General features: G+C 47.7%; 1 protein-coding gene across 3 annotated transcripts in view; it reads left to right on the forward strand.

Annotated features, from left to right (window-relative positions):
* Nucleotides 1-16,689, forward strand: part of ITPKB (inositol-trisphosphate 3-kinase B) — a 108,300-nt gene that overhangs the window by 16,592 nt on the left and 75,019 nt on the right. The gene's annotated exons all lie outside the window — the stretch shown is intronic.

The raw sequence follows: 16,689 nt of genomic DNA on the forward strand, positions 1-16,689 counted from the left end.
CAGCACGGACTGGCGTCACCACAGCCCTGGGCATCCTGCCTGCCAAACCCTGGTCTCTACTCTGCTACACACAGGATGTGTGAAATGGAACTCTCTCCTTCCTTTCAGCTGTAATGGGTGGGGGGCAGGGGGAGCAGGTAGCCTGCAGGGTTGACCCCTGGGGGTTTGCATCTTTTCTGTCCAGGATGATCTATTCAAGCCTTTTCTAGCCCCAGGACCCATTAGGCATCTGTACAGAGCTTCCAGGCTCTGAATGTGCAGTTTTGAGACGTTGCCCCTTTCTAGACATATGTGTCTCAGGCTCAGCCTGCCCTAACACCTCCCCAAGCCCCAGTTTCTTTCTGCCCTTTGCAGGATGAAGGGACTGATGTCTGGGAGGATTGAAACCACGAAAGGAGCTTGTTAGCATGTGGCAGTGTTGACCTCAGAGGTGGTCTGATGGCGAATGTGCTGGACAGTAACTCCCTTATTGCCCCAACCTGGAAATATACACAGAATGGTAATTAGTTTCGATCTCAGGGTAAAGCCATATGGAGCAGCGTCTGGGATGCTGTTTACCTTGCGGTGTTACACTGTACATTAAAAATCAGCTGCTCTCTCCTGAGAGCCGAGCCGTCTCCCGCCTCTGCAGACTGCTGGTTAACCCCGAGAAGCTGAACAGAGCCCTGCAGGTTCTGGGTCCTTCCTGGCATCCTGTCTTTGGCATTTTGAACTGGCCTAGATTTTCTGGTCTGTCACCATTGGCCTCAAATACCACATTCCCAGGGGAAGGCAGGAGAGTCTCCTAGGAGTTGGAGTGGCAAGGAGCCCCAAGGATCCATGTTGTGCTTGAAGGGCGAGTGCCCTGAATGTACCAGGTGGCGGGTTGCTAGGAACCTTGAGCCTGGCCTCTGACTGTAGTTTGGGAACACTGACTTTGCAAAGAAGACTTGAGCAACTTCAGAAAATAGTTTATGGCTGGGTGCGGTGGCTCATGACTCTAATCCCAGCACTTTGAGAGGCTGAGGTGGGTGGATTACCTGAGGTCAGGAGTTCGATTCCAGCCTGGCCAACATGGTGAAATCCCGTATCTACTAAAAATACAAAATCAGCTGGGTGTGGTGGTGCGCGCCTGTAATCCCAGCTAATCCTGAGGCTGAGGCAGGAGAATCGCTTGAACCCGGGAGGCAGGAGTTGCAATGAGCCCAGATCGTGCCACTGAACTCCAGCCTGGCCAACATGGTGAAATCCCGTATCTACTAAAAATACAAAATCAGCTGGGTGTGGTGGTGCGCGCCTGTAATCCCAGCTAATCCTGAGGCTGAGGCAGGAAAATCGCTTGAACCCGGGAGGCGGGAGTTGCAATGAGCCCAGATCGTGCCACTGCACTCCAGCCTGGGCCACAAGAACAAAACTCCATCTCAAAAAAAAAAAAAAAGAAAGAAAAGAAAAGAAAAAAAGGCCAGGTGCGGTGGCTCACGCCTGTAATCCCAGCACTTTGGGAGGCTGAGGCAGGTGGATCACCTGAGGTCAGGAGTTCCAGACCAGCCTGACCAACATGGTGAAAGCCCGTCTCTACTAAATACAAAATATTAGCCAGGTGTGGTGGCATACGCCTGTAATCCCAGCTACTTGGGAGGCTGAGGCAGGAGAATTGCTTGAACCTGGGAGGCAGAGGTTGCAGTGAGCTGAGATTGCACCACTGCACTCCAGCCTGTGCAACAAGAGCGAAACTCCGTCTCAAAAAAAAAAAAGAAAAGAAAATAGTTCAGTATGACCCCATGACCAGATGTCATAAAAGGGAACATAAGTTCCCCATAAAGGTATTTAAAAGTCAGTTGCCCAAAGGATAGGATGGAGGAGTCCTGGGTCATCAATATTTCTTTTATTTCTTTTTTTTTTTTTGAGACAGAGTTTTGTTCTTGTTGCCCAGGCTGGAGTGCAATGGCGAGATCTTGACTCACTGCAACTTCCGCCTCCTGGGTTCAAGCGATTCTCCTGCCTCAGCCTCCCGAGTAGCTGGGATTACAGGCATGTGCCACCACGCCTGGCTAATTTTGTATTTTTTTTTTAGTAGAGACAGGGTTTCTCCATGTTGGTCAGGTTGGGCTCGAACTCCCGACCTCAGGTGATCCACCCGCCTCGGCCTCCCAAAGTGCTGGGATTATAGGCGTGAACCACTGCGCCCGGCCAATATTTTATTTTATTTTTTGAGATGGAGTCTTGATCTGTCGCCCAGGCTGGGGTGCAGTGGCATGATCTCAGCTCATTGCAACCTCTGCTGCCCGGGTTCAAGCGATTCTTCTGCCTCAGCCTCCTGAGTAGCTGGGATTACAGACAGGTGCCACCATGCCTGGCTAATTTTTGTGTTTTTAGTAGAGATGGGGTTTCAGCATCTTGGCCAGGCTGATCTTGAACCACGTGATCTGCCCGTCTCGGCCTCCCAAAGTGCTGGGATTATAGGCATGAGCCACCACGCCCGGCCGCGCCCGGCCAATATTTCTTTTGAAATTCACTGGGAGTTATAATTTTACTACCAGTTCAATATGAATTAACAGGTGGTGCGGCTGTAAAAAATACTAAACAGTCTTAGGATGCACAATAATAATAAAAATAATAGCAGCAATGATTTCAGAAGTGCCTATTATGTGCCAGGCATGTTCCGTCAAATACTTTATGTAATTTTTGCAGGGCATTCATTATTTTCCTCCTTTTAGAGATGAGGATGAGACATATAAACTGTTAGTCCCAAGCCCACAGCTGATCAATGGCAGGACTGGGATTTTAACTCATCTGAATCTCCCAAGTTCCTACCCTGTCCTCTCTGCCACCCATCAGCTGTCGCCTGGAGAACAGAGGAAGGTGGCTTTGAATTTAGTTCTGGGCCTTGTGCTTTAGGGGGATTGGGGACTAACTGAACTGAATGCAGAGGTGGATGGGTGGAGCAATGGGGGCTCTGAACCACAGCCCTGGGAGGTGGCTGAGGGAATTAGGATTGGTTGTTGCCGTGGAAATACTGGACCCCGGGGGAAAGAGAGTGTGTTCACATAGGTCCCCTGGAGTACCGTTTTAATCTGGTTAAAAATTTCCTACTTGAGGAGGTGGAACTAAGAGTGGATTCTTTTCCTTATAAATGAATGGGCCTTTGTTTAAAAAAGGGATGTAATAGATGCAACTGCAGCAAAAGTGAGCTCCTGGAGCTGCCTCCTTAGGCTGATGAACTGGAAGAGAACTCTTAACCCTAAAGGGCAGGAAAAGGTTAAAGCTCCTCATTGCTGCAGACATAGCAGGGCAATAAGCCCCTGATAGCAGAAAAGGGGAGCACCCCAAGGCACTCACTCTGTAATCCGGGTCCCCAGGGACTCAGCCTGCCTCCCACAGGGAGAAGGGCAGATCTGCCCACGGAAAGAGGGTTTCAGCAGATACAGAGCATGGATCTGCACGTGTCCAGATGCCTCAGGCCACCCAGAGAGAGCATCGTGGGCCTCTTTGCTGCGTGGGGCTTGCTAGATACTGCTATACTGTGAAGCACCCAGGCAGCCTGGAGCTGCACGGCCTGCGCATGAGTCCAACAGGTACAAGCTGTTGTGGGCTTATAATGTCAGCACCTAAGTAGGAATTGAATGCAATCAAGTTGAGTTACCTGCCTCCAGGTAAATTAAGTTAAATCCTCATTTAAATTAGGAGACATGGGTGAGGGCCTAAAGGGGCCAGGACACAGAATGCCCAGGCTTTCAATAGGTGATATTCTCAATAGGTGATAGAGGTGGGACTGAAGGGTGTGGCACCTCCCTGGAAAGGAGCACAGCTGCGGTCACCAAGTGAGGCTATGGCCTCCATCGTAAAGGCCATGTGGGGCGGCAAGTGACCGACCACAGGGCACGGTAAGTCAGCAGGGAGCGACCACCAGGATTCCTTACCAAAGTTGGATTCCTCAGTCTCTGCTATGCTACCCTCAGAGATTCAGATTCAATTTTTTGTTTCGTTTTGTCCCGCTCTATTGCCCAGGCTGGAGGGCAGTGGTGTGATCTTGGCTCACTGGAACCTCTGCCTCCTGGGTTCAAGTGATTCTAGTGCCTCAGCCTCCCGAGTAGCTGGGATTACAGGCGTACGCCACCACAACTGGCTACTTTTTTTGTGTTTTTTAGTAGAGACGGGGTTTCACCATGTTGCCCAGGCTGATCTCAAACTCCTGGCCTCTAAGTGATCTGCCTGCCTCGGCCTCCCAAAGTGCTGAGATTACAGGCACGAGCCATCGTGCCGGCCCCCAATTCACTTTTTAGGAGGGGACATCTGTGTCATTTCCAGGTCTGGCTATTTTGAATAAAGCAGCTGTGAACATTCGTGTACACATTTTTGTGTGATGTAAGCCTTCATTTATTTGTGATAAATGCTCAGGAGTGCAGTTGCTGGGTCGTACAGTAGTTGCACATTCATTTCATTTTTTACGAAACTGCCACACTGCTCTCCAGAGTGGCTTCACCATTTTACATCCCACAGCAGTGTATGAGTGCTGCAGCTTCTCCACATCCTTGCCAGCGTTTTATTTAGTAGCTAAGTAGCTACTTTTATTTTAGCCACTCTGGTAGGTATGCAGGTATGCAAGGCCATCTCATTGTAGGTTCTTTCTGTGTCTTGTTTTGTTTTGTTTTTTTTGAGACAGGGTCTTGTTCTGTAGCTTGCCCGGGTTGGCGTGCAGGGGGCAATCATGGCTCACTGCAGCCCTGACTTCCTAGATTCAAGGGATCCTCCTGCCTTAGCCTCCCAAGTAGCGATTTATAGGACAACAGGTATGCAGCACCATGCCCAGCTAATTTTAAAATTATTTTGTAGAGATGGGGTCTTGCTGTGTCGCCAAGGCTGGTCTCAAGTCTCCTGGCCTCCCAAAGTGCTGAGATTATGGGAGTGAGCCACCACGGCAGCCTTCATTGCAGTTTTAACTTGCTTTTCTCTCTTTTTTTTTTTTTTTTTGAGAAGAAGTCTTGCTCTTCGCTCAGGCTGGAGTGCAGTGGTGCGATCTCGGCTCACTGCAAGCTCCGCCTCCTGGTTTCAAGTGATTCTCCTGCCTCAGCCTCCCAAGTAGCTGGGACTACAGGTGCCCACCACCACACCTGGCTAATTTTTGTATTTTTAGTAGAGACGAGGTTTCACTATGTTGGCCAGGCTGGTCTTGAATTTCTGACCTTGTGATCCGCCTGCCTCGGCCTCCCAAAGTGTTGGGGATTACAGGCGTGAGCCACCACGCCCAGCCAACTTGCTTTTCTCTAATGGCTGGCGATGTTAATTTTTTCACTGGCTTATTTACCGTCTCCTTCTGTGGAATGATCTGGCTTAGAAAATGAAAAATTCCACAGAGGTGCTATAAAAACGGGCAGGGTGTCAAAAGCCTTGGCCTCCTGTTTGGGCTTTGCCTCTCAGGGCTTCAGGTGAAGGTGCTTGGTCATCTCTGAGGTCCCTTCCTGCTCCCAGTGTCCTCTGACTCCAGGATAGAGTCATGCCCCTTGGCGGGCAGCCCGGTGGGAGCTGTGGTGTGTAGGAGGCCTGGACGGCGGCCCCTGCCCACATGCCATCACCTCCCAGCCCCGTCTCCACAGGAGCTTACCCAGGCTGACTCACAGGTGCTGTATTATTTAAGGAAAGTTGTTTATTGATTGTTGGGGCCTGGAAATAAAAAGAAAAACAAAGAAGCAGATGCAGAGTGTCTCCTTGCCACCTCCCTCTGGGCGCCTCCGAGATGGTGGCTGAGGACCAGGCCCCACTCTGGGTGAGGCTTCCTTTCCGCCACTGGTGCTTCCCTTTGTCTCTCTGCAGCCTGGGCCTGTGCTTTGGGTTTAGTTTTGCAACATAGTCATGCTGAAGGTCCCAGAGATGCTTCCCCTTTTTATTGTAATTAAGCCAAAAAAGAAACATGGGGTATGTAATTTAGAACTACTCATAACCACAGCGATGGAAGGAATTTTCTCTTTAAAGCTAGCACTAGATTTCACCTTGCACCCTAGGCCACTTGCCCATGTCCTTGTCATCTTTTAACTCCTGTCTCAGGAGGGGGCAGCAGAAAGTAGTCTTGAGAGTTAATGGGATTGCTACTAGTTTGAGTACCTGCGGGAGGATTTGGTCTCCATCGAGAAACAGGGGAAGATGTCATCTGCTTAAGAAGGTATTTATGGTTGTTTTTCTGCCCGGTGATATACATGAACCCGGTAGTGTGTGAAATAAAGCATCTTAGTCCTCATTTCAGTGAATCAGAAGAAACTAAAAGGCATGGTTGTTTCTCCCTCGGTATGATGAAGTCTATATAATATTTGCAAAATCTCCTTTGGTGAATTTGTATAAACAATCTATCACAAAGAAAGTATTGTTTTCTATATAGGCTTAAAGGATTTTTGGAAAATGGGCAGAGGGTTTTCCCATGTATTCCCTGAGCCTGGGGAATGGAAATCATCTCATGGAGACAGATGAACACAGGCTTTCCACCCAGTCCCTGTGGCCCACTAGAATTGTCCAGCATGTTTCAGTGGTTATTTGATTGGGCTCAAGACCAAAGTTGGAACTGAATCAAATGATGGTTTGGTTCAGAATATTTTTCCGTTTTGGTACGTTTTGAAAACCTAGGTTTGATGCTGGTTGCAGTTGTTCAATAGATTTTTTTAAAAAAAACTTTGAGTACAACACACACTGAGGCCTTTTGCGGGTGGAGGTAGGGAAAGCATCAGGATAAATAGCTAATGCATGTGGGACTTAATACCTAGGTGATGGGTTATAGGTGCAGCAAACCACCATGGCACTTGTTTACCTATGTAACAAAACTGCACATCCTGCATATTTATCCTAGAACTTCAAATAAAATAAAAACATTTTAAAAAGAAAATAAAAAGAGAAGATTTTTAGAAAAAAGAAAAAGAAAAAGATTTTAGAGCCACGGAATCTCTTTTTAGAGTATGGGAAGAACAGAAATTCTTTGGGTAGAGCAATTTTTGACAGAAGATGATTTGGGTTTATATGAGATATACAAAACTATTCTTACGCATTTTTACTGCATGCCACAACTTGGGATTTCTTAGTATTTTCCACATCAACCACACTACTTTAAGTCGTCTGATTAGAAGTGTATGAACATGTTATAAGCTCAGAAAATGGCATGTAAAAGCAATAGAGGGCCGGGTGCGGTGGCTCACGCCTGTAGTGCCAGCACTTTGGGAGGCCGAGGTGGGCAGATTGCCTGAGGGTCAGGAGTTTGAGACCAGCCTGGCCAACTTGGCAAAACCTCATCTCTACTAAAAATACAAAAATTAGCCGGGCATTATGACGGGCACCTGTAGTCCTAGCTACTCAGGAGGCTAAGGCAAGAGAATCACTTGAACCTGGGAGGCGGAGGTTTCAGTGAGCCGAGATCTTGTCACTGCACTCCAGTCTGGGTGACAGAGCGAGACTTCATCTCAAAAATAAATACATAAAAATAAAAGCAATAGAGTATTACAGTGTGAATCAGGAAATCTTGCACGTTTTGAAGGTTTCAAATGACTTGGTTTAATAAAGAAAGAAAACTTGTAATACCTAGAAAATTGGCGTTGAATGGGAAAAATAAAACAAAATATTGCTATACAAAAACCTCTTGTTACATTCCTGACTCAATCTGATATTTGTGTTTGGTTTATTTGAATACATAAAATATATTATGGCCATTGGTGAGTAGTTAGTTCATTTTGATTCAAGTTACTTCTCCAGATAGCATCATTGTTATAAAATTTAATTTCCGTGAACTTACATTCTTCCAGGATGGTTGTGTGTGTTGATCTTCTGGTTTCTTAAATCTTCTGGGTCAGAGTTACTATACTTGCATTTGTGCTTCGCAATGAACTAGAATAAATACTTTCTATTAAAACCAGCAGAGGTTTTGCTAAAGAGAATGCACGCACAGGCCTTGTCTTTTTGGTGCAAGGTAGAGGGTTTTATCTACTACCTGCGACTAACTAGCTTTCAGAAAAGAGTGAACTAACGCTTTACCCATGGAGTTCACAAACGTTCATGGTGTACTGGCAGTAGGGATACATGTACAAGCATAGCTTAGTTCCTACCTTCTAGGGATTCGAAGTTTAGTAGAGGAGGCAGATTGTAATACCTAATACCTATTATGCTTTTATTATGTGGTAGGCATTGAAGAAGTTAAGCGACATGTCTAAAATCATAGTAATAGAAGAGTCAGGCTATGAACCAAGATATTCTTAGAGTTTCTCATCGTTGGCATTTAGGGACAGATACTTTTCAGTTGTGTGGGGCTGCTCTGTGTACTGTAGCATGTTTAGCAGTATCTCTGGTCAGTAGCACCTCCCCCCATTTGTGACAACCAGCTGTCTCCAGACATTGCCAAATGTCCCCCATGGGGAGAATCGCCCCTGATTGAAAAGCACTGCTTTAGAGCCTGCTCTTGTGCCCACCACTCTGTACTGTCTTCCCAGATGAGTGAATGCTATGGGAGAGAATAAGCATGTTTACAGTGTGAAGTCCCAATTCCTGCTGACAGCAGAGGACAGATGCCAACACTACCTAGGGTGGTGGAGAAGAGAAATATTCTCAGATATGGTGCCATTGGAGTTGAATTTTGAAGGGATTCACGTAGTCAGAGAAAAAGGAAGACTATCTGGAGTAAAGGGATGTGTGTGCACAAAAGCATGGCAGCAGGAGGAAGCACGGCAACCTTGAGGATGACAGGTAGTTTTCTATAGACCCTTTAATTTCCTCCTCAGTGCTGTTCTCTTGTTTCCTCTGTTCAAACAGCAAGCTAGGGTCACAGCAGCTCTTCATGTCATTCTTACTTCAAATCAAAGGTGTTGTGTTAGTCAGGATGAGCTAGGTTATGTTGCAGTAACAAACAGCCCCAGAATTGGCAGCAGAAAACAAGAAAGGTTTATTTCCTGCTTATGCCACATACCTGATCTGGGTCAGCTGTGGTCTCATGGTGCTGGTTACTGTACAGAGGAAATGAGAACATGGTGAATCACATACTGACTTGTAAAGCTACATTCCAGACAAGCAACACTTACCACTTCTGCTCACATTTAATTGGCCAGGTAAGTCTGCTGTCCTCACCTAATTTTAAGGGGCCAAGAGAGTAGAGTCCTACCATGTGCCCAGGAGAACTAGAAATATTTGGGGACAGCACTCAGGTGTACCATAGATGTCAGAGGCTCATACCTGAAATGTTCAAGCACACACAACTCATTGTCTGCTCTCTGAGAGCCTCCTAGCTTGGCTTTCAAGAAGGGCCCTTTGCCATAGACGGTCAAGATTTTAAAAAATATCAATTATCTGAGTAAGTCAAGGAAAGTCCTTGTGGGACCAGGTCACAAGCCCTCAGTTTTTAGAGTCAGGATGTTGGGGTGGGAGTGATAGAACTGATTGAAGTCAATATAGCCTGGATGTGGTAGATTGTTTTACGTGGAGGGGTAGTTGTTCAGGACACTGATTGTTATCTGAACACCCAGGATGCTTTCTTTGGCTGTCACTGTAGTAAAAAGAACAGTTTTAAAGCCTGAGCCAAGTGTCAAGCAGCAGGAGGGTGTCCTTCGTGAACTCTGAATTTATGGGGCTGAGTCTGAGAGCGAAGAGATGCCAACAGTAGCGACTGAGAACATTCTGGATGATTTTAGTAAACCCCGAACAAATTCCTTATACACCAAGGAGCATTCTCCTTGTTAGAAATTCCTCCAGACCACGACTCTGGCCCTGGCCCTGGGGTGAGGAGATAGGGTGCCTGGCCGTAGTGGATCTAAAACGGGATGACACCGGAAACCTGTGGGGAGGACGCCGTCCTTGTCGCCCCTTGACAGAGGGGGCACAGAGGCCTTAGAGAAACAAAAATAAAAATAGCAATTGTTTGCCACTTCCCTCCCCAATAAAGTGTTCTCTCCAAACCTGGTTTCCACTCTATTTCTGAACTGTTTCGCCCCATGGTGTGTAGGAAGCCAGGGTAAATGTGGGAGTGGGAGGAAGGGGACACAGGCAGCAACTCAAAGGAAGGCAGAATTAGTAGCCGTCTGGGAACCGGGGGCGGGGGCATTCTAGAAATGCGAAGAGGTCGAATAGCCAGCTGGGTCCGGAGTCTCCTCACCTCTGGTGTCTTAGCGGAGCATGAGTGTGTATGTATGTGTGTGTATATGTGTGTATATGTATTTGCGCATATGCACGTGTGTATGTGTGTGTGCATGCATGTGTGTATATGGGTAAGTGTGCAGTGTGTGTTTACGTGCATGCATGCATGTATGGGTGTAGATTTGTGGGTGTGTAGATAAGTGTGGGTGTGCACATGCGTACACCCACTGGAGGGGTGCGATGGAAGTTGTGTGCAGCTGCGTGAGCGTTACTGACCATTCTGTGGTTTGCTGATAGCTGCTTAATCTGGGTTGTGTGTTTCCTCCCTCCCCAAGCAGACACTCAGGGTGCTCCGTGATGCACCGGGACGCTAATATTTTCACACCTGCAATCTGTATTGTTCTTTTCTCCTTCGGAGAGCAATATTGCCCTTCTGGTGCTTAAGCAGGAAACACAGGACCAGATAATTTAAGAGGAGCCTTAATGCTCAGGGCCAGAACAGACAGACGGGCCTGAACAAGGTCACAGGCCGTCCAGGGAGTGCAGGGCTAGGGCAATGCCAGCCCACTTCCTCCCAGCCGAGCGCTCCCTTCATGGTGACCACCTTCCCTTCAACGCCTTTGTTTCCCGGCTGTAAAATGGGCATGTTGCATACAGCTATGTAGGAAATGTTTGCAAGTGCCCAGGCTCTGGGAACTTGAGTAAAGAAGGCCCTTTGTCAGTGGCGCACACAGCCTCGGCTTTCTTCACCTTGTCAGTTGTCCATTCAGTTGGAGTAGCTATGAACACCCACTTACCCTTCACGTATCCTAGGATCAGGACTGTGCCTGCAGTGACCACGAAGGCTGGGGAGCCAGATGGCTATGGACCTCAAAAGGGCCTGCCAGTTCCCGGGAAGGGGGTCTGGGCTGCCAGGACGGGGGGCAGCAGCAGGACTCAGAGAGAGGGGTTGCCTCGCAGTGAGCCCTGCCCATCTCTAGTGCGGTGGGAAGGTGGTTTAAACCCTGCCCTTACCCCATGCTCTGAGGTCTCCGGAAGACACAGGTGCTATATATAAAACTAAGACTATTATCTCACTCTTGCTAAGTTTCCACCCTCGCGGCTTACTGTACACCACCGGAGAGAACATTTCCTGAAGCCCTTCTCCCGGAGCTCTGAGGCCAGGGTGAGGGACGCCTTCTGAGAGAGAAAACCTTCCCCGCAGGGAGGCCTTTTGCAGAACAGGGAGGAGAATAAAAATGTCCAGGCAAATGCCCAACCTCACCCTAGTGAGCTTCCCACTAGCTGAGCTGGGGACCAACATGGTACCAGCCTACAGGGAAGCCCCTCATCTTCCCCCTTTTGCCTTTTAACATGGAGTCTCTGGGTCAGGGATGGACGTGGTGGTGAGGGATGCTAAGTATGAGCAGACACCCTAGTGGGTTCAGCTCAAACTCCAGAGGGGATGGGGATGGGCAACACTCCTGAGGAACTTCTGTGCAGCACTCGTCATCGCCAGGACAAATGATGGGAGGTCCAGGTTGGGAGGTTTCCATTTAAGCGTTGGTTCCTTGCAATTTCCCTGGGTAGTTTTTTCAAACAACCCAAGATTGTCATTTTCGGTTGGATGATCCCCATTGTTTGGGACTGTCCAGCACACTGAAGGTCACTGAGCATCTGGGCATCTGGGCCTTGGAGCACTATTTGCCATTGTGCAACATACACAACACACGCACACACACACACACACACTCTCTCTCTCTCTCTCTCTCTCTCTCTCTCTCTCTTTCAAAACACCCTCTAGGGCTGGAGGCAGGTACTGCATCTGGTTAGGAACCACTGCAAGGAATTATTTACCTTGGCAACGTCTCAAGAGGATATCGAACTGGAGTCAAAGGATTTTGGGGAGGTGGAGTAGGAAGGAGGTAGAGGATGTTAGGCTGAGAAATGTCCTGTCAGCTTGGACATGGTGTTGGCCAAATTTTTTTAAGTGAAGAAGTTTCATTTTTTTTGTCCTATTTATGAGCACCCAATTGACTGAGCACCCTCAGTTAATTGGAGAATCTTGTGCATTTTGTTTGGCTTTGTTTTCATTCTTTCTTAATAAGAATGTCTTAATAAGATGTCTCTTAATAAGCACTATTACCTGTGGGGCCGGCTTCATGAATGCAGTTGCACAGGCCGCATGCTCAGAAGGGCCCTGCTTTTGGGGTTCAATGCCTGGCCATTGCTGCCTTGAAATTCATAGTAATTCTTTGAGTTGGTGTTTTGTAAGTGAAGTCCAGTGGGACAATGAAGCATGAATTCCCTGGGCTCCAGCCCCACCTGGCTTCCTCCTCCCCACCCCTGGCAACTACTGACTCTTCTGATCCCATCAGGGGCCTGGGTGAAGGTTCAGGGAGGGATAGGGTTGGCGTCACTGGTGTCCCAAGGTAGGGTGTGGTGGCCATCCCTACCCCAGGCTGGCAGGGCCAAAAAGTGGGCAACTGCATGAGAATCCAGCTCACTCCAGATCCAAATACCAAGCGTGTCCCAGCACAAGTGTGCAATCACTTTGGGTCTGCCCAGGCAGGTGTGTGGGAAGAGGGGACCTCTCTGCTCCTGGCCCAGCACCTGGTAGAGGAAGGCAGTAGACACTTAAGAGTGGCCAGAGTCAAGGGGCGGGATCCCAGCGTCTTGTGAGACTCTGCACTCATTAAACAGCAAATAAGAAACACTGTATCAAGTTGAGAGAAACCCTGCAGAAGAAAGGAAGGAAACGGTTTATTTTAGTACCGTTTATGGCACTTTTTTCCTGCTTTTTGAACAAGGGCGCTGCATTTTTACTTTGCACTGGGCCCTGAAACTTACGTTGCTGGCCCCTACTTGCTTACTACATTGCTATCTGCAATTTGTTTATTTTCTGTCTCCCGTTTCTAAAAAGAAATAACTAGTTAAAAGGGCTCACCATGAACACAGGTGCTTCCATTTGTTTCCCCCTTTCTGTTCTTCTGAGGGACATGATCACCAGCCAATCACCAGCTGCCCCACCCCAGACTTCTTTTCCAATGCTACTTGTTAGCATGGCACCTTCTGAAGGAGGCCGTGAGTCAGGGGAGAGGAGACAGGGGCAGGGAAGACAGATTTATCTGTCACTGGGATGTGGCTGAATTTTTTGGTGGGTGGGTTGTGAATCTTCCCATTGGGGAGTGATTTCTTCCCAGGTAGTTATGAGCTAGTGCTGGCCCCAGGCAGGATGCTGTCAGGATACTAGACAGGGAACCATAAAGCAAGGTTGCAAGAAATGAGGCTCTGCTCTCATCAGCAAGCTTTACTAAGGGACTCTTTTCAAGCAGGGAGATAGTGCTGCACCAAACAAGTTAAGCACTGTCCTTGGGCAGGAGTATCATGCCGTAAGACATGGCCCAAGGGAGAATGACAGTGAGGAAACCTAATTGCAGGTCAGGTGGGCCTGTAGACAGGGACAGGTGAGGGCTAGGCCCTGTCCACTGCCGCTTCTCACCGTTGGTCCCCAGTCATGGAAGTTTCATATTTAGACAAAGGAGGGTCAGGGAAGTATCACGTCTTCTGCTTTACCTAGGAAGTTCTTGTTTTGGGGAAGTTGGATGTCAGGAGCCACTGTGCCTGCCTCTACCCTAGTCCCCTCCACAGCCTGCTGCATAGTTTCCAAGTGTCCCAGGACCACAGTGACACCCACTGCACCCATACATTTTAAGTGTTAGCCACTTCTTGTCTGTTACTATAAAATGCACATCAGACATTCCTAGACCCATCGGAGACCTGGAGAGGCCAGACACTGGACATCCTCCTACCACTGGGCCAGACACACCCACGGCAGCCCAAACAGGCAGCCCAGGGCAGGGGAGGCCATCTCTGTTTCTGGATGTTCCTAGCCTGGTGCCTCGCCAGGGAGGGGGTGCAGCCAGAATAAAGGCATGAGACATACTCATGCTAAAAAGTCACTCGTTGTTTATCTAAAATCCAAACGTAACTGGGCATCCTGTACTTTTTCTGGCAGCTCTAACCCAGAGGGCAGTTTTGTCACAGGCTTTGTGAAATGGGTGAATCCAGAAAGGAGATAGCTCGTGGCCCAGAGGCCTCTGGAGGTCCCCTACTGAGGGGCCAGATGTCTGGGGCTCTGCTGCCCACTGCTGCCACCTGCTTGCTGTACCATCTGGAGTTGTTCTGAGGCCTGGTGTAGCTCGTGTTCACCAGTGTCTTCTTCCATCTCCCTTAGGCTCTCCCCTAGAATGGAATACAGTGAGGGGCCTGGCAGAATACTGGCCTAGGGCAGCATGGCCTGCCAGGCCTCCATCAGAAAGCTGCTCAGGCTCGCTGCCTCACGAGTTAAGATGCTGTCAGCTGCAAGTATCAGAAAACTGCAACCCAGTAGAGTTGAACAACAAAGAAAACACATTCTTTCACCTTGATCAGTAAGTCCCAGCACAGGCAGTTCCAGCATTGGCTAATTCATCAGCATAGCAGAGTTACTGAAAGACCTGTGTCCTCTGCATCTCTCTGCCCTGTCTCACAACGTGTTGACTCATCTTTCCTCGTGGTTGCCAGATGGGTGCTACAGGGCCTCGTGTCCTGTGTGGACATGATAATATCCCTTGGAGGAAAAAGAGGGGATGGCTCTTCATGGTGTCTAAGGCCGAGACATCTTTTTCAGAAGGCTCCCAGCAGATATCCCCTGTGTCTCATTGACCAGAATGTCTCGAGTTACTCGTGCCTAAGTCAGCCTCTGGCATGGGAGTGGCTTATAACAATTAGTACTGACTCTGGGAGTAGCTCCAAAGAGCATACATTTGGGTGGGTCTCAGTTAGGTCCCTTGAGCTGTTATTCTACCAACGGTTTGAGGCAGGTTTGATTTATTTTTTGTTCTTTTTGGTTTTTAACAAAAACTTAAACATTACAGAGAAAGAAGCTAATGATAACCATGACTAAATAATGATAACCACGACTAAATGAATGATTTAACTCATTCTAGGTATTTACAATCGTTGTAAATCCAATTTGGTCTTTGATCAATTGCCTAATTTTGTTTTACATAATTGCAATCTGATTGTACTAGTTTTATCTTTTATTGTTTTAACGTCATTTCATACAGTAATGAACTGTGTGGTCTGATTCCTGAGTGTGAACTTTCAGCTACTACATCATTTACATCATCTTACTCCTACCTTTGGTGGGTAGTTTCCATATTTTGTTGCAGTTATTGCCATATGCAGCCACGAGTATTTTTGTTAAAATGACCTCTTTTCTTCTCCCTTTAGTGACTTCCTTGGGAAGTGTTCCCCTCAGTGGTACTGCTGGGGCAACGTCCAATACCAAGAATGATGTATAGCATATTTCATCTTCCTACACTACTCTCTGGAAAGACTGAGCCAATTACGGGGTCCTGTGCAAAGTCTAAGTGCTGCAGTTTCCTTACGACCATTGGGTTTTGTTTGTAGTTTGATATTGTCTTACTGTCCCTTAAAGTTGTAATTTGTAATTCTTTAGTTTTCAAGAGGGACTCTACATGTTTCCTTGTGATGATGGCCTTTAGTTACTCATGTGTACACTGCCTATTTATCCCCATTGAGCCACCACTGCCCGAACATGTTGATGGCATTTTTTATATAGTAAGCTGTCAGTTACTTAATGTACAAATATTCTTCCATTCCATGTTTTTCTCTTAAAATTTTACTTTATTGGCCAGGCGCAGTGGCTCACATCTGTAATCCCAGCACTTTAGGAGGCCAAGGCGGGTGGATCACCTGAGGTCAAGAGATTGAGACCAGCCTGGCCAACATGGTGAAACCCTGTCTCTACTAAAAAATACAAAAATTAGCCAGGTGTAGTGGCGGGCACCTGTAATCCCAGCTACTTGGGAGGCTGAGGCAGGAGAATTGCTTGAACCTGAGAGGCGGAGGTTGCGGTGAGCCGAGATAGCACCACTGCACTCCAGCCTGGGCGAAAGAGCTAAACTCCATCTCAAAAAAAATAAAAAATAAAAAATAATTGTACTTTATTGGGCAATAATGTTTTTATTCTGAATTATTCTACTAGGTCCCTTTTTTTCCTTGTGAAATTGTTCTTAATTGCGCTGGCCTGGAAATAGAGCCCATATGGTACTGGAGGGTGATGGTTTTTCATAATTTTTCTTATGCAACCACCCTTAGTGATGAGTCCCTAGAGGATTGAACTGTGCCTCATTCTGTGGACTGGACTTTCTGGAAACCCCTTTTTGACCCCCCAGGGAGCAATTTGGCTGAGAGCTGATGCCTGGATGCTAGCCAGCTGGCTGCTGGCCATATCCAGCCACCCCAGTCCCCTGGCCATCTGTACACCTCGGCAACAGAGTGGCGACTGACACACCCAGGCCCAGAAAGCCAGACAGACTGGCGGCTGGAAACTTCATGGAATCCTTGTAATTAGAAATGGAAAAGACCTGTTAGCTCGAGTGGTATCCTCCTCCTCCTCCCACAGGCCCCAACCAGCTTTAGAAGGTGACATATAATTTGCCCTGTCACCTGGAGCACTCAACTGAATTTTCTGGGTCTTATCTGTGAAATCCAAGAGCTGGACCAAATCAGTGTTTTTTAACCCCTTTTGGGTCTTATGCCATTTTGGAAAGTGCTAGAAAGCCACACACC

Source organism: Pan paniscus, chromosome 1 (genome assembly GCF_029289425.2).
Source record: "Pan paniscus chromosome 1, NHGRI_mPanPan1-v2.0_pri, whole genome shotgun sequence".
Lineage (NCBI taxonomy): Eukaryota > Metazoa > Chordata > Mammalia > Primates > Hominidae > Pan > Pan paniscus.